Source organism: Myotis lucifugus, unplaced genomic scaffold, assembly GCF_000147115.1.
Source record: "Myotis lucifugus unplaced genomic scaffold, Myoluc2.0 scaffold_5, whole genome shotgun sequence".
NCBI lineage: Eukaryota > Metazoa > Chordata > Mammalia > Chiroptera > Vespertilionidae > Myotis > Myotis lucifugus.
The window spans coordinates 6,051,409-6,073,449 of NW_005871053.1; the positions used below are offsets into that span (position 1 = coordinate 6,051,409).

At 38.9% G+C, this 22,041-nt stretch overlaps 1 long non-coding RNA gene and 1 pseudogene across 1 annotated transcript in view; both read left to right on the forward strand.

Annotated features, from left to right (window-relative positions):
- Positions 1-22,041, forward strand: part of LOC106699475 — a 48,207-nt gene that overhangs the window by 20,469 nt on the left and 5,697 nt on the right. The window lies entirely within an intron of this gene.
- Positions 10,459-11,075, forward strand: LOC102440025 (annotated as a pseudogene).

Genomic DNA, 22,041 nt, shown 5'->3' on the forward strand with positions numbered 1-22,041 from the left:
AAAAATATTTTAGGGTTTCCTACCAAACTTTCAGGATGTAAATCATCATTGCAGATAACTCACCAATAACATAATGTGTGGTTAAACTGTTGAAATGATAGATAAGTTCCACAGTCCACAGAAAATCATATTTTTTTCAACTATGATGTTCATTAAAGTATAATAAGATATGTGGTCTATTGGCAAGTAGATATCTTCTCATTAAAAATAGACAAACACACTCAAAAGTAGCTCTATAATCAGTAAACTACAAAATAAAGTGATTATTTAAGTATAGTAGAAGGGAAGGAGAAAGATGAGTGACATTTTTTCACTTTCATAATAGCTATCATGAAAGAAATAGTCTTTATAATAATTTTACTCATTGGTAAAACAGATAATCATTTTTAAAATTGGTTGAATAATAAATTAACTCTCCTTAATGGAAAGAGTTTGATGTATATGACCATTCATTCTGAGTCTAACAGTCACTATTTTTTTTAATAGTCACTATTAATCATTATCTCCTCCCAACCCAACAGTACTCTCAATATCCTACAATTCTGAAGTACAGATTCCTTTTTGAGTCCTCTCTTGATGTTATCAGAACATGTGGATTTAAATTGTTGTCAGGTATTTTCTTCTTGTCAAGATAATTCATTGGTATCTCTTCAAAGGAGATTTTTTTGGTACCACTCTAAAGAATAAAATACCTATAATACCTCACCCCCAAAATTAAAATAATATATTTGTTAGTCTTCAACAGTGAGCTAATTCTGGTTCATTCTCTATGAGTTATTATGTTTATACAGCTAAATTATGTGGGTTTCTTTTTAGGTTCACTTTAGCAGACATTTTTCCCAGGAAAAGATTGTTGTTGATCATAGCAGCAGGTCTAATTCCTTTCTCATGTGTTTATTTTTTAAGAACTCCCACAGACTGGCTTGACCTTAACCATAGATAGAAGTTTATTCTGTATGATTTGTGTGTGTATGTGTGAAGTAGGGGGTAACAAAGGTTGTATAGAAAATAAATCTTGTTTTATACAAACATGTAAGAGAAGCCTCAAATATTCAAAAAAGAATAACTGATTAATATATAATTCTTTCCTAAGAACAAGTTTTGATAGTCCAGGAATAGATACCACAAGAATACCAGGCACCTAAAAGGGGGTTAGGAGAGATGGAGAGGTCAGGCAGAACATACCTACATCCAAGATCCGTCATTTGTCCTTCTATCCAAGATCTGCTAAGGGCAGGCCTGCCCCCTAATGACTCCCATAGGAATTAAAATGAATACATGCATATGTTAAAAAAGAAACTAACTTCACAATTACCCTTACGCTAGAATGCTGGGGTATCTAGAGTGATAAATGGGAAATTAAGTTTTTTTAAGTTGAAGATTCAATAAAATTGTACACACACACACACACACACACACACACACACACACACACACACCAAAATAACAAGTGTAATAAGAACTGTTTACATTAAGAGTCAGGATCTTTGCATTCCATCTTAGAACTGGCTAAGTGACTAGACTCTAGTTTGATAGTTGTCCTGGTGCTCTGTCAAGAGTTGACCCAAACCTAAGTAGCAATTGCTTACTTTCCAGAGACCTGTGGAGTATTCTGCACTTATCTTTTGAGGAAGAGAAAAGAAGAATGTGATTTGCAGGAACATGCCACTTGGGAAATTTAGCTAGTTTGAGGTTTCCTAATGTAAATTCTGTAGGATTTCAGAGAAACAGGGCATGTTTCTCTTGTTCTGCTGTCATAAATTTGGGAAACACTGCCGTAATTCTGCCTCCTTGTAAAGTCCCATTACCTGTTAGCTTACTAAAGGTTCCAAAAATTCTTTGTAACATTGTATAATACAGTGTGTTTTCCCAGCACTTATTTATAGCCCTTTGGGATGTGGTGGCTTAAATTATAAGGGCCTACAGAGCAAGTGCTCAGATATAAGTAACTAATGCCAGCCTCAAAAGGACAGTGGTCATTGGTGAATCATTCTGTGAATGGTGGTCCAAAGTGGTCAGTCCGAAGTTTAAATTATTAATGCCTTGGATGAAGGTCCAGGGGACCTGTTCTTAACATTTGAACATGACACTCAAACTAAATCTACATAATAAAAACTTTTTCTCTTAGCTATAAGGTAAATTCAGCCAATTAGGCAGAATTGAACCTTTTAAACCAGCGGTTCTCAACTTGTAGGTCGCGACCCCTTTGGCGGTCAAACGACCCTTTCACAGGGGTCGCCTAAGACCATCCTGCATATCAGATATTTACATTATGATTCATAACAGTAGCAACATTACAGTTATGAAGTAGCAATGAAAATAATTTTATGGTTGGGTCACAACATGAGGAACTGTATTTAAAGGGCCAGAAGGTTGAGAACCACTGTATAAACAGACCTAGAAAGCTTATTGCACACATAAACACTCACATGTACACATGTAATTCAGTATTTCTAAACATGGAAGCCATAATCTAAATGAGTGACTGAAGTTTGTGAGTTTGCTAATTCCTTGGGTGAAAGAATAAGAATCCAAGATAATACTGAACATTCAACAAATGGTAGAGTAGAAAAAGCAAGGAGTTAGTTGTTTTTTAAAAAAATTTCTAAAATGTTTGTTGTTGTAAGTATTACATATGTCCCCATTTTCCCCCAATTAACCCCTTCTAGCCCACCCTGGCCCCTCTCCCCAGGCCTTCACCACCCTATGGTCTGTGTCCATGGGTTATGCATATATGCATACAAGTTCTTTGGTTGATCTCTTCCCACCCACCCTCCCACCCTGCCTTCCCTCTGAGATTCAACTGTCTGTTGAGTTAGTACTTCTTAGGATGAGGGACGGGTACAGATTTAGGAGAATGTTGTTAAAAGGCAAGGAAGAAATTTAATAATATCTCAGCATATGGAAAGAATCATCATGCTTCCAGATATATTCCTATTGTCTTATTTGAGAGGATGATGCTTGCTGTGATAGGAATATTGTATGTGGTGGAGTATGAAAAGATTAGCAGCTCAGTCTTTGTCTTTGATATTTAACTTGAATTGGCAACAGCATTATAGACAGAATGGGATTCAGAAGTGGAAAAAGTATCATGTTTGTATAAAATGGACAGATGATCTCCTACCCTAAATTTCATGAATAATCTTCATAACCTCTTTCACCTTTTTTACCCATAAAAAACAAAGAATCATCTTTGTGCATTTATCCACTTTTCTAGAAAGTAACCTTCTAAAACTTCATCTTTGGCCTGTTCTGAATGGGTATAAGCATCCTGGGGGTGTTCAACTAATGATGATAAAGAAGCTTAGATGGAGAATACAAAGTCAGACTAAAAGTTAACAAGGTCCTATTCCGGATTCTTTTTTTTAATAAGTCTTTATTGTTCAGATTATTACAGTTGTTCCTCTTTTTTCTCCCCATAGCTCCCCTCCACCCGGTTCTCACCCCACCCCATGCCCTTACCGCCCCCCCCATTGTCCTCGTCCATAGGTGTTCAATTTTTGTCCAGTCTCTTCCTGCAACCCCCACCCTCCCTTACCCCCGAGAATTATCAGTCCACTCCCTTTCTATGCTCCTGATTCTATTATATTCACCAGTTTATTCTGTCATATTTTTTATTCACTTGATTTTTAGATTCACTTGTTGATAGATATGTATTTGTTGTCACTTTGTTGTTCATAATTTTTATTTTATCTTTTTCTTCTTCTTCCTCTTCTTAAAGAATACCCTTCAGCATTTCATAGAGTACTGGTTTGGCAGTGATGAACTCCTTTAACTTGTTCTTATCTGTCAAGCTCTTTATCTGACCTTCAATTCCAAATGATAGCTTTGCTAGGTAGAGTAATCTTGGTTGTAGGTTCTTGCTATTCATCACTTTGACTATTTCTTGCCACTCCCTACTGGCCTGCATAGTTTCTGTTGAGAAATCAGCTGACAGTCGTATGGGTACTCCCTTGTAGGTAACTAACTGTTTTTCTCTTACTGCTTTTAAGATTCTCTCTTTGTCTTTTGCCCTTGGCATTTTAATTATGATGTGTCTTGGTGTGGTCCTCTTTGGATTCCTCTTATTTAGGGTTCTCTGCGCTTCCTGGACTTGTAAGTCTATTTCTTTCAGCAGGTAGGGGAAGTTTTCTGTCATTATTTCTTCAAATAGGTTTTCAATATCTTGCTCTCTCTCTTCTTCTGGCACCCCCATAATTCGGATATTGGTACGCTTGAAGTTGTCCCAGAGGCTTCTTACACTATCTTCATATTTTTGGATTCTTTTTCCTTTTTGCTTTTCCGGTTGGGTTTTTTTGCTTCTTTGTATTTCAAATCTTTGACTTGATTCTTGGGATCCTCTAATCTGTTGTTGGATCTCTGTACACTATTCTTTATTTCAGTCAGTGTATGCTTAACTTCTAATTGGTCCTTTTTCATATCCTTGAGGGTCTCACTAAATTTCTCAGAGGTTTCTAGAAGATTCTTGAGTAACCTTATAACCGTGGTTTTGAACTCTATATCCAGTAGTTTGCCTTCCTCCATTTCTTTCATTTGTGACATGTTTCTTTGTCTCCGCATTTTGGCTGCTTCCCTGTGTTGATAGAGTAGCTTTGTGTGCTAGGTGTCCTATAGGGCCCAGTGGCTCAGCCTCCCCAGTCACCTGAGGTGGACGCTCTTGGTGCACCCCTTTGTGGGCTTTGTGCACAGTCTTGTTGTAGTTAAGCCTTGATAGCTGTTGGTATCACTGGGAGGAATTGACCTCCAGGCCAATTGGCTGTGAGGACCAGTTGTGTCTACAATGGGAGAACTTCTGTGCTGGAAACACCCTTATGGGGCAGGACCTGCTTCAGTGAGGTTTTGGTGCTCACTGAGTCTGCCCCCTGAGTGTGTCTCTTATGGATCTGAAGAGTTGTAATCTGGTGTGGTCCCACTCTGACCCCTGGGTACACTGGCTCTTGGATCTCCAAGGAGATGCAAAGTCAGCCTCTGCCTGAGGCCACCCAGCAGGAGCTACAGAGAGATCTGCAGATTCCTCCTCTTTGTTTAGGGTTTGGAGGTGCCCAGATGAGGTGCCTCTGTGAAGCAATGTAGGCTGCTGATGAGCCTTAGGCCTTCTTTGGAAGCTCTGGGGTTCTTTGACCCAGCTGCAGTTAGTTAGGTTGCAAAAGGCCAGGCTGTTCATATGCAAACGCCTCTGCTTACAGCTTGGGTGGGGTTGTAAATTGTGTTGGGCGGGGTCTCAGGGAATCACAGGGTGGTGCAAACAGCAATGGTTGCCCGTGGGCCCTGCCCCGGATAGGTCCCTGGGTCTCTGTGTCCCACAGCCCCGTGCAGGAACAGTGAATACTGCGACCACCTCTGAGAGAAAGCCACCCTCGTATTTCTGTCCCGATGCCAGACAGTCCAGTTTCTCCCCGTATGAGTCTGGGTCCCCAGAGTCTCGCCTGGAACTGGAGTTCAGAGCAGTCAGGAGTTTATATCTCCCTCCTGATTGAAAAAGACCACAGTGTACCCAGTTGCCAGCCCGTTTCGCACAGGCCTTCATACCTCCGCTCTTCCGCACCTCTGCACCTCCTACCAGTCTAGATGTCCTTTCTCTTTCCTTCTAGTTGTCGAGCTTCCACTCAGCCAGCCTTCCCGTGGTTCTGGATGATATCCATTTTGTCTTTTAGTTGTAGTTTTGATGTGGTTGTGCGAGGCAGCAAGTTCAGGGTTTTACCTATGCCGCCATCTTGGTTCCTCATATTCTGGATTCTTAATGCCTGGGCTTCTAGCAAAGTCAGATCTGACTTGCATTACTTCTAAGCTGTGTCTGGTTTGGTTTTTTTAATGTATTTATTTTGTTTCCTTAAAGTAATTTACTCAAGTAGTTCTATTAAGTATTGCAATGCCAGCAAGTCTCATTTTTCTGAGTTATCCTGGCAATACCAAATATTTTGAAGACATTTACAGTCAAAGACATGTTTTGTTCTATTATCTCTCCCTTAGCTGTGGAAAAAGAAGACTTGCTACAAATAGCAGGATTAGTGGGTCACAAAATAATTTACAACTTATGCTAAATCATGAACTTCTCATTGCTGTTTTCATGGTTTGTCATGCATAACATTTTTAGCAAGTCTGGCCTGAGATTTATGCAAGTTATTATTAGTCATTAGTATCCATAGGCCCTATCAAGTCAATGATGTCTGCTCACTTGTTGGATATATTCTTTAAATTTACAAAGTTTCTGTATAGACTATAACTGGCATAGTATAGACTACATTAGTCTACATTCTTCTAAAGATATTCCCAGAATTATGACTTCCAAGAGCTTAGATTGGCTGCACTTACAATAACTTATTTCTCCAAATCCACTGGTGCTGCCACTGTTCTCCCAATCTCAGATAGAAATCTGAATGTTCTCTTTGAGTTGTCTCTTGTCCTAACACTTCTATTCCATCCATCACCAAGTTATACCAGAAAAGGAATCGCCTTTTCCTCACTACTTCCACTACCATAGCCTATCTCCTCTCTCCTGGTCAATTTAAAAGTGACAGTTCAAGATTTCACACACCAAGTTGCTAGCACACAGAGAGAATGAAAAAAGATCAGAGAGCTATCTCACAGTTTTCTCACAAATAAGGGCAGAAAGATAATATGGCCACCTGATGTACTGTCAGAGTAATACAATGATTCTACTAGGCACCAGAGCAGAGTGCTCTGGCGATAAAACCAAGATGGAAAAGGAGAAAGGGCCTGGGTTACTTTTAGGGCATGAAGTCAGTAGGCAGTTACTAGTGGGAAAGGTTTAAGGTTGTACAGAGAGAGGTGGCACCAGAACTGCAATAAACAAGGTTCATTTCTTGTACAAACTTGCCTGGATCAGGCTTGCAGGAGCTCCTGGAAAGGTCAAAAGGATTGGGCAAGGCCCTGAGGCACCAATGCTCTATTTTTTTTATCACCTCTCTTCTGTATTTATTGTACTTCACCTACAGTACTCTCCTAGTCTCACTGACCTTGCCCCACATATTCTCTTTGCCCTAGAAGTCTATTTTAATGTAAAGAAATCCACAAGTATCAAGTTTTTAAAAGAAAATGACTGTTTTGTACTAAGTCCCAAACCCTTCATGTCTGGTTAAATCCTGGGCTTATATCTTAACATTCAAATATGCAGAGGCAACCAAAGAGTACTTTAGGATTGGTCCCTGGAACTTAGGCCAGGCAAAGCCGCCTCAACCTCATTTGCCAAAGGTATAAAGAATTGCTAGTTAGGCACCACTTCCTTTACCTGCCTTTGCATTTATCCATGAACACAAACCTTTTTTATTGAACACCACTTGCTATAACTTAAAATTAGGTAAGGTGACCTAATTTCAACTCCATGTAAGAGAGCACAGCTACCAGAACTCTTACATTCCAGAGCCAACCCCATTACGATCTACCTGTGCTATTATTATAGGCAGGTCAGCTTCTTGGAGCCTTACTTCTTCATCTGAAAAATAGGAATACTAGCTGCTCCCCTTCTTCACGTGGCAGAATTGAGTATCAAGCCAGGTAGAGGATGAGAACATTCTTTTTGTAAGATGTCTATTACGATACAAAAATAAGGTATTATAATTATAATAATTTTAGTAATTATAATTGTTAGTAGTAATAATAATTTTTATCAATAACAGTAGTAACTATGAGAAATAGTTTATTTTCACACAGTCTTGTGACATAATCCCCAAAGACTAATATACAAGTATCTTAGTGAACATTAATAGGTCCATCCATCTGGTACATCACTAAGTTCAATAACAGGCAGAGACAGAGATAGGAGAAATGGTGGTAAAAAGAAAAGGAGAAGGGAGAGAGAGAAAAGATGAGGAGGAAAAAGGGAGACAGAGCAGATGGAGAGAAAGGGGCAAAGGGAAGTGAGAGAAGTAGGGAGGATGAGAAGAGAAAGGCCACCTTCACTGCCTTCCTTTCACCTCCTGAAATTACCTTTATTAGAGTTACTAAGAGGCAGTCTTCAGAGGGATTTTTCCATAAGAAGTCATTGAAATCATTAACTGAACTGGATAATCATGTTTTGGATAGATCTGGCCTTCACACATGGCCCCTCAAGAAGGAGATGCAAAGAAGGCAATTTTAATGGCCAAAAAAATAAAATAAAATTTAAAAAATGAGCAAGGAAATAACCTTGCTCAGTGGTTAGCCACTATTTTGCATGAGATCCAACTTAGGGGTAAAATGTTTATAGCTTCATTTTTTTTAATACTGTAAATGAAGTCCCCTGGGGAAAATGTATATTTTTATTATATATATATTACCTATCTGTTAAACAGAAAAATGTCAATGAGCAAATTGACACAGCTTCTTAGGCATTAATTGCTAATTTCTGAGCATAGCTAAAAAGTAGCAAAGCAGATGTCATTTTTGGATTTTTTATTTTGATTAGCATTTGGAGAACTGGTATGGTGAAGGTAGTTGGGGTTCAGAAGAGGGGATAAGGGGAAAAGAACAAATGCATCAAGTAGTTATTGAAATATTCAGATTTTCCATATTTCCTCTCTATGGAAGAAAGTCAAAGTTTAACTTTTGTGGGATATCATAGATTTTTTTCTTGGTGGTGGTGGATGCAGAAAAACATCTTAAAACATACCCAGGCTGACTCATAAGGAACAATACCCAAGACCCATTTCTCTTTTTTCTCTTTTCTCCTCCTCCTCCTCCTCCTCCTCCTCCTCCTCCTCCTCCTCCTCCTTCTCCTCCTCCTCCTCCTTCTTCTTCTTCTCCTTCTTCTTCTTCTTCTTCTTCTTCTTCTTCTTCTTCCTCTCTCTCTCTCTCTCTCTCTCTCTCTCTCTCTCTCTCTCTCTCTTCCCCTCTCTCTCTCTCTCTCTCTCTCTCTCTCTCTCTCTCTCTCTCACACACACACACTCACTCATACATCTTTAAGTTTTTTAGGCTTATTTTTAATTTATTTTTATTTCTCATGTACAAAAGCCTAGGATTGTACTCCTCCTCTTTATGTGTTATGGAAGAAGGTTTAGGTGCAATATTAAGGGAGTTGATTTAATAACCTTTTATGTGCCAAAAGAAGTAAAAAGTCTAACCCATGGTGATGTTTTGTGCTTTCTTATTGTCTTGAATTGTGTAGGTGGGGTTTTTTCCTTAAAATATATTTTTTCATATATATATATATATATGAAACAATAGATTGGTGAGCATAGAAGCAAGGCTACACATTTGCAAAAAGCTAAGACACATGCCCCCAAATAAAAAGGGGACTGGGCTGGTTTCAGCTGAAAGAACAACAATTAAGACAACAGTCTGCCCTTTCAGCTGAAAATGTGGGAAATGGAGTGGCACCAATGAGGGTCTTCCTTGACTGTCCCAAATATCTGTAGGACAATTAATGTGCCCTTCACCCTGCTTAATGGAAGCCACTGCTCTACTTCATTTAAATTCAAACAGTGGAAATAGGAGAAGAAGGAGATTTCATATATGTAATGTTTTTATTATAAAGTAATTCATGAGAAAAAATGGTTTAAATTAATGTACATTATAGAAAATTACAATGTACAAAAAAGGTAAGGAAGAAAATAAAAATAGTTTAGAATTTCACCACCTGGGAGATGTGTGCTGATAATATTTTGTTTTTCTTCCTAGTATTTTTTGTTCTTTAACTCTAGACTGTCTTTGCTTAGTATACGAAGAAAACTGTCATTTGATGTTTGATGCTTTCAGCACTGCTAGGCAAGAAATTAATAAAAAATGCAAAAATAAAAGAGAAACAATAAGTATACCCATCTGAACTGTGGGAAGCTGTACCAGCCTCCAGAACCAAATATTCAAAGAAAGAAAGCAGTTGTGACAAATCAGCAGAGCGGAGGGGGAAGAACACATAAAACATTCCGTCCTAGTGCTGTTTTACTGGTCCCGCACTCCTTGAACTTAGGAAAATTATTTTCCTTCTTTTTCATCTGTAAAATAGGGGAGTGCAGTCTAGCAATTCCACAAACATTATAAGGTATTTTGCCCTGTGCTGGAGACCAGAAATGACAGGCAGGAGACTTCTAGTCTAAGCTAGTGGGTTTTGCAACTTAGAAATAAAATGTAGGCAAACTTTCATAATATTCCTGAAGTTCCTCCTGAGATTAAAAAGAAGGTCATTTGCAAATTCTTGGTTTAGTTGCCAAGAAACATGCCCCAAAATAAAAATGGGACTGAGGTGGTTTCAGCTGAAAGAACAACAGTCATTTAAGACAATGTCTGCCCTTTTGGCTGAAAATATGGGAAATGGAGTGGCACAAATGAGGGTCTTCCTTGACTGTCCCAAATATCCGCCCAAAGTTCCTCAGGTGCTGAAATTCAGAAATACAGTATCACCCAAAGTCAAGTGCATCTTTAAGATACCACCACACTGGGTGTAGAAGGGTGGCAATAGCTGCAGCAAGGGCAGTGAGAAGGGTCACTGAAGTTCTTGGATTCTCGCAGCTGTTCAGGGATCTAACTGTCACCATGTCGAGCAGAAGGGCAAAGATCAAGACCACCATGAAGCCACGCACCCCCCACCCCCGCCACGTGCAACATCCAGTATGTTTTCCATGTTTGACCAGACACAGATTCAGGAGTTCAAAGAGGCCTTCAACATGATTGATCAGAACAGAGATGGTTTCATTAACAAGGAAGATTTACATGGCATGCTTACCTCCCTGGAGAAGAATCCAACTGATGAGTATCTAGATGTCATAATGCATGAGGCTCCTGGTTGCATAATTTCACCATGTTTGTCTTGATGTTTGTTGAAAACTTAAATGGCACAGATCCAGAAGATGTCATCGGAAATGCTTTTGCTTGCTTTGATGAAGAAGCAACTGGCACTACTCAGGAAGATGACCTGAGAGAGCAGCTGACAACAATGGGAAATCGGTTTATAGTCGAGGAAGTGGATGAGCTGTACAGAGAAGCACCTATGGACAAAAAGAGAAATTTCAATTACATTGAGTTCATGCGCATTTTTAAACATGGAGCAAAAGACAAAGATGACTGAAAAGAACTCCATATTGTAGCCAACCGTTCCTTGTCACTTCTTTGGGTACTTCTGAGACTTTCTCTTAGAGCCTATATCATGCCCTGAGCTTTACAGCTTTTATCTTTCTCATAGTATTTATCCTCAGCCATTTAGGGTACATGCATCTTTATAATCAGACTGGAAGTTGACTTTTTGTCATTTTCAAAATTGGAAATAGGGTAATTTAACTTATCAGCCACTCCCAGTATAACTGCAATCTATACAGAGTTAAAACAGGATGGGGCAAAAGTAGGTTTCCAGTTGTGAGTACATTAAACACAGAGTTTATTCTTGTATTATTTATTAATTATTGTATTATTTTTCATATGAACAACTATAAACCTACTTTTGCCTCACCCTGTATATTTTTTCAGAGAAAGTTATTCACTGATTTTTTTCTGAACAATAATTAAACTTCATGATAAAAATTAAAAAACAAAACACAATACCACCCTAAATCAGTATTAGTCATTCTCATGCTGAGAGCAAATTTGTTGAGAGTCTTGGAGAATCCCACTTTCAAAGCAAATGGAAATCAGAGCTGAATATCCTGTCAATTCAATTATATATTCCCTAAATACCAAGGGCCAACCTGTCACAAAATTGGACAGTAAAAATCTATACTTTCTATTCTAAAAATCTATCTATTCTAATCTCCCTCCTAATTCTTCTTTCCTCAACCAGTTTCACCTTGATCTAGGAATTGAGCGAGTTTAAAATTTCTCTTCCATTTCTTATGAAAAGCTATTGGAAAGTAGTAGAGGTAAATCGTTTACAGCTTAGTGTGTTTCTCCCAAGAAAATGTGTAAAAAATTTGTAAATGTAATTGTTTAACAAAAGTTTTTCTTCCTGTTGAAGGAATTTTATATGTCAGTAAGTAGGTGGAGAAATGTATATTTAGAGGCAAGACAAAAGGACCTTCTTCATATCCCTAAATTTATGCCAGATCTGAGGAGCATTTGTCCAAGAGTCTTTCAAATGCTGGAACAATATAGATTATGTCTCTACTAAGTCTCTAATATGTCTCCAAATTTCACTAATTAGGACCTCTTCTCTCCTTCTCCCTCACTTGGAGCTACATTTGAACATAGTTGTAACAACTATCCGAAAGACTACCTCATTATGACAAGCGCTAAAAGAAATGTAATATCAAAGAACCATTTCAAGGGGCAGAGAGGAGATTGTTTGCTTATCTTGTGTTTTTGTAGTAAGAATTTAGGGAAGATGTCTCAATTTAAATGAATTATAAATTGAATTAGTAATTGATATATTTACAAAGAAATTATTCTTTCATATCACTGTTGTCCAACAGAATTTCCATAATAATGGAAATGATCTATAACTGCAGTCTAATGGGTTGTCACCAGCTCATGTGGTTATTGAGCACTCAAAAATGGCACTTGAAATTCACAAACTAAATTTTTAATTTTTATTTAATTTTAATTAATTTAAATTTATATAGCCACATGTGGCTCATGGATACTGCATTAACACAGTTCCAGATGATTCTTTATGCTCTTCTGACCCTGACAAGGAAACTTTATCCAAGTAGGGTGAATATGTCTTTAGAATTTCAGGTCTATTATAATTACATTAGTTGTCAAGTCAAAAGCAGTTGCTATTGACAAACCAGAAGATGTACAGTAGTGCCGTGGAGTTCCTATTGGGAAAGCACAGGGCAAACCAGACTCAAGCCTAAGCTCATTCTTCAAAGTGATCCTGATAAAGCCAACTTAATGCTTATGTTTCTTCGAGCTCGTCTCTACTGGTAGTTTTTCATGTTTCTACTTCAACACTTGTTACAGGATACCTTGAAAAGATAGCCTGTGACCAAAATTGCGATTTCAACAGTTCTTTCTGGCTAGTGGAACTGGAGGATGAGGACTATTGTCTGTCATTCTTAAGCAAGACCTTTGGGGCCCTTTCAAGAAGCAGCTTGAGTGCTCTTCCTCTCAGGACCATGTCAGCACCTTTTCCTTCTCCTCCTCTTCCCCCTGGCATGTTACCTTTGCCTTTCTCTCTCCAAAGCACCAAGGGCCCTTCTCCTGACTCTGTAACTTGTCTCCTGAGCCAACCCAGCCCAGCTGGCTCACTTCTACTTTGTGTAACTTTCTAAATAAACTTTATCTTATAGTTTGAAAAAATAATAAACAGCAGTAGCTTGAATATCTGTTATGAGGAAGGAGCATTATACAGTGTCTACAGGCCCTTAGTTGAAAATTTGGTTTTTGATCATTATATTTTGTCAGAAATCCTTCCTTGAGAATTATGCTCACTGACTCCTCTCATATGAGTTTCTATTTAAAAAAAAAAGACAGAAAAAAATGAAGGAAAAGCTTGCTCATCAGTGTTTCAAATAAGTTCAGAAGATTATGATGAGATATTAACACTGACCCTTAACTTCTACCCTGATTGAAACATTAAGGGGGTCCAACCATTGCTCCTGTCTCTTTGGAATGTTAAGCTTGCTCGGGCCTCAGTTACCTATTATTTGTAGCCCAAAGTTCTGTGAGCTCCAGTAGCTGTAGAAGCCACTGTTTGCAACAGCAACTATGCATGGAGATACCTGGCCAGCTTCGATATACCTACCCTCATTGCCATGTGGAAAGAATTGAATTCATTAGAAGTTATAAAATATTTATCTTGAGGGTTTAAAATATATCATTCTTCCTTTGGTTATAAAAGACTAAGTAGCCTAGAAAGGAGGCCCACGTTGAAATTTAGATGAACTAAAGTTTGGGGCAAGGCTGCTAGGTTTTCTGTGTTGTGAGGAAAGTGGTCAGGAAATTGAGGACTTTAGTGAAGGAAGAATACTGTTTTAGACAATAACAGCTGCTGGTATAAATAAAAACAGGTGATGGAACTCACTTCCTAGTCAGGAGCCCAGAGAAAGGAACCCACAATTGGATCCTATCTCAGTTTAAGATTGAAATTAGCAGCTGCTGGTATAAATAAAAACAGGTGATGGAACTCACTTCCTAGTCAGGAGCCCAGAGAAAGGAACCCACAATTGGATTCTATCTCAGTTTAAGATTGAAATTAGCAGGGAAGTCTCCCTAATTGCCTTCAACAATTGGCTGGCTTGCTTTTCTTTCCTCACCCAAATCTATATAAGGTTGTGGGCCTTGCTTTTCATAGTACAATAGATTAAAAACCTCATGTAAAGCCCATGTTATATAATCCCTTTACTTATCAAAGGTCAGCTTGTTACTACTAGAACTCCTGACCCAGAGCTTACTTCAAACAAAGTTCCTGTTTACACAGCAGTGACCAAACCCCTATTTGTTCCGTTTCCTTCTCCTTTCTATAATGAAATGAAAGGAGTTGGGGGCTCAAAATTGTGCCAAGAATATGTAGCCCTAAGGATCTTGGGATAGCCCTGTCTTACACTATGTTGTGTTTATGATTCAGTTCAGCAAATATTTACTAAGTGATTGCAAAGTCCAAGCCCTAGAGCTAGGTGTTACAATAGCGGATAAGAGCCTCACACATGGTTGCAGCTAGCGTTCACTGTAAAAAGTGCTTTTATCTCCACCAGAACAAGACAGCCTGGGGAACTTGTACCAATACATATTTTTAATTCAGTACAGTTAACCCACATTTGCTCATCTTTTATTTTTTAATAGCTGATTACAAGGTTCCTCTTATATCTTCCTAACATCCTTGCCTGTTGTCTCTGCTTAAAGTTGAGTGTGAGATTTTGGGAAAGGAGTAAGAAAGCCTAGGGTGTGCCCCACAAGCAAATCTTGCACAGTTTCTGTATATGGGGATTAGGAGAAGAATGACTGATTCTTGACATTCTGGTCTGACTTTGGGTTGAGAGTGTGGGGAAAGAAGGAAAAGAGAGTATAACTTAAAACAATGCAGAGTTGTTTATATAAAATCTGGCCCCTGCTTATTGAGATTATCTGACCCCTCTCACTGCTATGGAACACACACACACACACACACACACACACACACACACACAGACATGCACACATTAATATTGTCAAGCCACACTGTCTCTTCAGATCATGGCCTCCTCCCAACATTTCATTTGGACGCTCTTCACTGTCTCCATCCTAGTCCAAGTCAGCCTCATTTCTTTGCCTGGATTCTAGGCAAGCTTCAGTAGCCTGATGACTGGCCTTTCCACACCTATATTTGGCTCACATTGATCCTTTCTCTATTCTGCATTGAGAATAACCTTTCAAAAATGTGTTGCTTCCTGGGTAATGACCCAAATCATGAATGGGGCCTACAAGACCATGCACAAAGAGGCTTTTCCCACCTCCTTAGCCTTCTCACTCTTTCTGGGCCACCCACACTGGTGCAACCACCAGTCTTGTTTTTCCTGCCCTCAACCTAACCCTAGCCCCTACACCCCTGCTTTTCCTTCAGAGCTCAGCTCAAATGTCACTTCCTCAAGGACAACTTCCCTAATAGGCCGGACTCAGTGAGGGTCCGCATCAGAAATTCCCCTGGCATCGTACACTTGTTCACATTGTATAATATGGTTGTAATTATATAATTAGTTAAAGCCTATCTCCCTAGTTAGAATATAAACTTAGTGAAGTCAAAGACCATGACTATCTTGTTCACTGCTCTATCCCCAGCACTTATCACAGTGCCCAGCACAATGGGGGACTCATTAAATAGTCATTGAATGAATGGACACTCGTGTTCTAGAGATGCACACGACCCCTTCCCTGACATGCTGGTTCTGGAGCAGTGAGAACCTGTCCTGTTATTATATCCCCTGTATTGTTATTCTTTTAATTTTGGCTTGGTTATTTTTATCCTCTGTGCTTTTACCTTTTATTTACAAAAGACGAGGAAGAACTCTTAGGTGGAATCGTAGCTGGAGTGTTCTCAGAACATACCCTGTCCTTTCTCATTTCTTTTTTTATACAGAAACCACCAACTGTTTTGAGTAAAAAGTCTTGTATTCTGATTCTCAGTCAGGTGAAATACAATTAATCATACAATTTTCAGCTGTTTTGAATTTCACTAAAATTCCTTAGGAAGTACTTTAATGGATGTCAGTGATACTGCTTCCCTAAAAGCTCTTTCCGAAGAACTGGTATTCCCCTCCCCTGCTACCATCCACATGACTACAGGCAGAACTTTTCTGTGCTTACATAATCCCCTCCCCTGGTGACACTGGGTGGGTTCAGAGATAGACCCCTGGCATAAGCCAGTACCATCAGAGGCTTTCTCTGGATTTTTCAAACTGGAATCAAGAAAGAGTGTCAGGCACGTAGTTGTTAAAGGACACTGCCCCCACATTCTGTTGGTGTCCATGTTTCTACTTTGTAGGGAAATCCTGTCTGCAGTGAGAGCAGATAAAGCTGACAAGCGGAGAGGAGCCAAGAGGAATTTTGGTGGCAGTGGAGTTCCTGCAGCTGTTCCAAGGCCCCACTGCAGCCCTGCCCATCTCTTAATTTTTTTTTAACTCTTCCTTGGAATCCATAAGCCAATAATTTCTAATTTTTGCCAGAGCTAATTCCCATTAGATTTCTGTCTCTTGCTATTAAAAGAATTTCCATATCATTGACAAAAGGAAATATATAGAATACATTTTTTAAAAGTAATAGATTTATATTTTAGTAACCTCTATTTTATCATACCATACACAAATTCTCTCATTCCCCCACTGTTAGCAATTCAAAAAAATCAGAATGTCACTGCATTTTTTATTATGTGATTTTTTTAAAAACTTAGATTTGCATAATTTAGTATTGGTCGTGGGAGAGGCAAGACAAATCTGAAAAAATTGAGATTAGAACATATAGTGCCTTAAATATCATGTTAAGAAGTGTGAACGTTATTTTATAGGTAGAGGGGGTCAAATTGGAAAGTTTCAAGCAGAGAGGTGATATGTTTGGATCTTTAAAATATTTGAATAGATAGTTTTGATGGCAATGTGAAACTTAAATTAAAATGAAGAAAATTGCAAGCACTTCAATAGGTGCTCATTCTGGATACCCAATCACTTAAAGGTTATTCCAGTTATCCGAGACTGAATTGATGAGGGACTCACCTAAGATAGCCCATAAGCTGATGAGTGGATAAAAAAAGCTGTGGTACATTTAAACTATGGAATACTATGCAGCTGTAAAAAAAAAAAAAAGAAGAAGAAGAAGGAACTCTTAACCATTTGCAACAGCATGGATGGACCTGGAGAGTATTATGCTAAGCAAAATAAGCCAGTCAGAGAAAGATAAGTATTACATGATCTCACTCATATGTGGAATCTAATGAACAAAATAAACTGATGAACAAAATAGATCCAGAGACATAGAAGCATGGGACAGACTGACCAATTAGAGAGGGAAGGCGAGGAGGAGGGATATTAACTGTAGAACTTATATGCATACTAGAGGCCCGATGCACAAAATTTGTGCATGGGTAGGGTCCCTAGCCCTGGCGTACGATCAGGACCAACTGTCAGGCCAACTAGCAGGGCAATCAAGGAGCCCCAGCTGGCACCCGCCTTGGCTGGCTCTCCTCTCCCTTCTCCTCTCCCCCCTTCTCCTCTCGCCCCTTCCCCTCTCCCCCCTTTCCCTCTACCCCCTTCTCCTCTCCCTGCTTCTCCTCTCTCCATGCCCTTGACCAGAATCGAACCTGGGACCCTTCAGTCCGCAGGCCAACACTCTATCCGCTAAGCCAAACCAGTAAGGGCTGTTTAGAGGGAAGATAAAACAACCTCAAAAAGAACTGTTTTTAATTTTCAATTGAGGGCTTATTTTAAAGCAAATAGATGAACCTGGAGAAAGGGAGAAAAAGAGTAAGGAGGGGGTGTGGGAAAGAGAGGCTTTGTAATGACTTCCATGTGAGGACAGCCTGGGACCCCTTTCTCCAACCTCATCTCCTTCCATCCTTTCTTTCACTTTATGGTTGGAACACATCATAATTCCCCAACTTGTACCCTATTTCAAGCCTCTGGGGTCTTACTTGGACGGCTCTGTGTCCAAGTAGAGTTCTTTTTCCCTCCTTTTGGTATGGATTCAAAACCCTCTGTCTTTCTCCTTTCCTTCTTGTAGCGGTTCTCAACCTGTGGGCCGCGACCCTTTCACAGGGGTCGCCTAAGACCATCGGAAAACACTTATATAATTACATATTGTTTTGTGATTAATTACTATGCTTTAATTATGTTCAATTTGTAACAATGAAATTGGGGGTCACCACAATGAGGAACTGTATTAAAGGGTCGCGGCATTAGGAAGGTTGAGAACCACTAGGGAAAAAGAAGAGAGGAGAAGAGCCCTGACTGGTTTGGCTCAGTGGATAGAGCGTCGGCCTGCAGACTGAAGGGTCCCAGGTTCGATTCTGGTCAAGGGCATGTACTCTAGGAGAGTCTTTCTAATTACCTTTTCCTGTCTGTGTGAGGTACCCTCCCCTGGGGCCCAGAGCTATCCTGTGCTTATCTCTGTCATGGTTCTAGTCATATTGGATGGAAATAATCACCCTGATCCTCTTTTCTAATTAGATTGTGGACTCCTCAAGGACAGGAAGGTCTCTTACTCACTTTTTAAAATATATTTTGTATTGATTTCAGAGAGGAAGGGAGAGGGAGAGAGAGATAGAAACATCAGTGATGAGAATCATTGATTGACCGCCTCCTGCATGCCCTCTACTGGGGATCGAGCCTGCAACCCAGGCCTGTGCCCTTGACTGTAATTGAACCCAGGACCCTTTATTCTGCAAGCCAATGCTCTATCCACTTAGCCAAAGCATATAGGGTGATGACTCAGCACTATTAACATGTGGGGACAGATAAGACGTTGGGCTTGTCTTATTTCACTCCTTCTTCCATTCCCACGTGGAATCTTGGGTTGTCAGCCATGTCTCTTGCTTTCTTCTCTATTCATCGAACACCAGGTTCATCTATTTCAGTGGTTCTCAACCTTGGCTGCCTCCAGAATGAGGCCCAGAAATCAGGATTTTAAAAAGATTCCCAGGTGATTCTAATGTGCAGCCAAGGTTGAGAACCACTGGTGTAAATAATCCTTATTCATCACATATGCAACTTTGGTATCGGTTGGTTTAGTACAATCACCCAGGAGGGAGGAGACAAGGGAGAGAATATAGTAAATCTAACTTTGTTGAACTATTCATTGGTTTCTGGTGATTTTTTACTATTGGGTTTGATTTCAAGAAATAGTTCCTAAGGCAAAAAACATTGAGAATGGACTCCCTCCAAAAGAAAAAAGAAAACATACTCCCCAAATGGTGTAGAAAGAAGTATGTTCATGTACTCCAAAATGAGCCATAAAATCATTCTTTTCTGGTTAAAATCTTCATGGGCCTTAGTAGAAATCAGTGGACCAAAGACACTCAAGGCCAGAGATGGTGGCTTTCAAGATGAACTCTGATCCGACGCTTCTTTCGATGTTCTCTTTTGTGTTGGTTCTCTATGGCGTGGAAGAAACTTGGAAGGGAAGAGAGAATTCTCAGTGAGTGTAGAAAAGAATAGATTCAGACCTCGGTGGTAATTTATTTTACTGTGTTCAGATTGTCCCTCCATCCTTTCTGTGTCACACTCCCTTCCAGGTTCCTGTATCCCCAGGTTTCCCTTCGATGCTAATGAGAAGTGAGCTCCATCCTTAACCTTCTGGCTTCTTGACCCTCCTTCCCATAACCACCCAGGTCACATCAGTTCTTTCCCTCTATTCTGCTCAGCTTTCCCCAACCCAGTGGTTGGCAAACTCATTAGTCAACAGAGCCAAATATCAACAGTACAACGATTGAAATTTCTTTTGAGAGCCAAATTTTTTAAACTTAAACTATATAGGTAGGTACATTGTTATTAACTTCATTAGGGTACTCCTAAGCTGGCCTTTGCTAAAAACATCCTCAATCTGATTGAGGTACGTTCACTGAGGTCGACCCCTTCCAACTCTCCCATCCACACTCGTCTTGTATACTTGTTTCATCTATCTCCTTTTGTTCATCCTCTCTATATGTCCAAACCATCTCAACATACCTTTCTCAATCCTCAACACTACATCTTCTTTCACTCCACAACGTTCCCTAAAATTAACTTAATAAACTTTACTTAAAGTTTTAAGTCTTAGTTAAACTATAGGTACATTGAATAAAACTTGATATCATACTTAATAATGATATTATTTATTGATAAAATTAAATTCCTTACAATTTACCTTACAATATCCATAAAATTAAATCATGACAATGACTGACAAACACTAATGTGAACAATGGCCTTGCATCTCCTTGGAAAGTTTGGATAAGTCAGGTTTGTATGTTGTTGTTTTTAATTTTAAGCACGATTCCAGGTTCTCATCAATAAGACGACTTCTCAATTTACTCTTGATAAGGCTCATGCTTGAAAATGATTGTTCACATAAATATGTAGACCCGAATAAGGAAAGAACAGCAAACGCTAGTTTTTTCAGTTGATTATATGAGTCAGGAATACTATTTCAGGTGTTAAAAATCAACATATCTTCCTTCTCCAGGTCTTTCAAAGCAGACCACTTGTGCTGTGAACTAAGTTCACATTTGTTTTTCTCCACTATTTCTATATCAGCACAAAGACGTTCAAATTTCGAGCTCCACATTTCTTTGTTTTTTAAATCCAGCAATTGCATTTCAAAGTTGCCAATGTCAATATTCAAGGGAGAAAAATTTAATTCTGTTACAGTAGCATTGAGAGGTTTTTTAACAAAGGCTAACGTCGCTTTGCTGTTTCTGAATTCCTGAAACCTGTTGAAAAAAGCTTCCCTCATATTTAAAAGTGTTGTTTTGAAATAGCAAATGTCAATATCAGAATTATTTTCTTGGCGATGTTTCAACAGGCTTGGAAAGTGAATCAAAGTTTCTCTTTCAAAATCTTAAGCAAAAAGAGATAATTTGTTTTCGAATGAAATAACTTCTTCTAACATTGAAAACACTGTGTTTCCTTTCCCCTTTAGTTTACGATTAAGCTGATTTAGATGAGACATAATGTCTACCATGAAATAAAATTTTTGGATCCACTGATTGTTCCTTAGTTCTGGATAGTGAACACCCTTCTCAAGGAGAAATGCTTTAATTTCTGTTAATAAGGAAGCGAAACGTTTCAAAACATTTCCTCTTGATAACCAACGTACCTTGTCATGCAGCAGAAGATCTGCGTACTCACTCTCCATTTCACCTAAAAATTCTTTAAATTTGCGATGATTAAGAGCTTTAGCTATAATGGAGTTGATCATCTTAATCATCAAGTCCACAACTTTGCAAATTTCTTCTGGAAATGTCTGCGCACAAAGTGCTTCTTGATGAATGATGCAATGGTAAGTAAGTATCTCGTGATAAATTTTTTCTTTCAAAATAGCAACAAACCCGTTTCTTACGCCGGTCATACTTTTCGACCCGTCTGTTGAAATTGAGACAATTTTATCAAGTGGAATATGATGTTTTTCAATGCACTCAATTACAGCATTTGCTATATCCTCTCCACGTGTTTGACCTTTGAGTGGCAATAATCCTAAAAGTTCTTCTTTAGAACCTGTAGATGAAATAGATCGTACAAAAAGTGAAACTTGCGCTGTATCATTTATGTCACAAGACTCGTCAACTGCTATTGATAAAGCTGAAACCAATTTAAGATCTTCGATTTGCTGGTTGGTTATATTCGAAGACATTTTGACTGTTCTATCTTTCACTGTTTTAGCAGACAATGGTAACTCTTTAATTTTTTGTAGAATATCTGCTTTGTTCTTAAAATCCCGAAATAGCTCTTCGGATGCATTTATAAAACAATTTTTTATGTATTCGCTGTCTGTACATGGTTTTCCTCTCTTAGCAATCTCTTGACTAACCACAAAACTTGCAATATTAACATTGTTGGAAGATTGCATCCAGTAATTAAATACAGAACTTGATTTTTCTTGACTCTTCTGAAGTTCCTCAACTGCTTTCTTCCTTGCATCACCAACAGGATATTTAGTACTAAATGACACATGTTTAATTGTAAAGTGACTCTCCAAATTTGATTTCTTGTTATGCGCCAATTTTTCCTGACAAGACAG